Source organism: Hylobates moloch, unplaced genomic scaffold (genome assembly GCF_009828535.3).
Source record: "Hylobates moloch isolate HMO894 unplaced genomic scaffold, HMol_V3 SCAFFOLD_24, whole genome shotgun sequence".
NCBI classification, from domain to species: Eukaryota; Metazoa; Chordata; class Mammalia; order Primates; family Hylobatidae; genus Hylobates; species Hylobates moloch.
Window position 1 is genome coordinate 29059582 of NW_026652299.1, and position 859 is coordinate 29060440.

The following is an 859-nucleotide window of genomic DNA, read 5'->3' on the forward strand; positions in this document are numbered from 1 at the left end:
TGGTGGCCCCTACTGTCTACAATGCCGCTTCTTCTTCCTCCTGGAGACCAAGGGGTCACCCTTTCTCTTTTGAGACTGTGAAAGAGCTCCCTGGGGTCCTCGCCCTCCTGGGCTGAGAAGGCCCGAGGAAGGGACAGGGCTCTGGGACAGCCTCCAGGGCCGCAGCCTATGGTGGGAACCCACGACATAGACCATGCCAGGGATTTCCCTCTCCTCACTTGACCCCTTAGCCAGCCCATGTGACTCCCTGACAGGAGATGTTCCAGGGAGATCCACGGCGTCCTTGGTCCCCAGGCCAGGGCAGGTGGGTCTGTGATCCTGGGGAGGAGAGGTTGTCCGGGCAGCCCTCAGCCCGGGGGAATCCTGACGACCCAAAAGCACAGCAGGGTCTTTGGACTGGGCCATGCCAGTGCTCACTCTGCCCTGTCCCTGAGGGTCCCGGGCAGCCATCTGTGGTGAAGAGGTTTCCACGCTGACCCTTCGTTGGGGGTCAGGGACGTCTCTCGCTGCCCCTTGGCCAGCTGCAAACTTAGGACTTGAGTCCATCCGGGCCGTGCCATGTCTAGGGGCTGACCTCACATGCCATTTCTCATTCAAGGAGAGGAGGCGCTTCTCCACTAGCTGCAGAAGGAAAGGGGGCACTTACTGGTGCTGCCCCAGGTGTGAGCAGGGCCCAGGATGGTGGAGACCAGGGCACTTGGGCTGGAGGCAAGGAAGCCTGAGGCACCTGGGCTTCATGTCAAAGGGAGAGGGTGTGGCTCTGCTGGGCATCCTGTTGGGCCTCACTGCAGCTTGCATCCTGACTCCCCTCCCTGGCTCCTCTCCATCCTACTCCCTCTGAACCTGCATCTTCCCACCC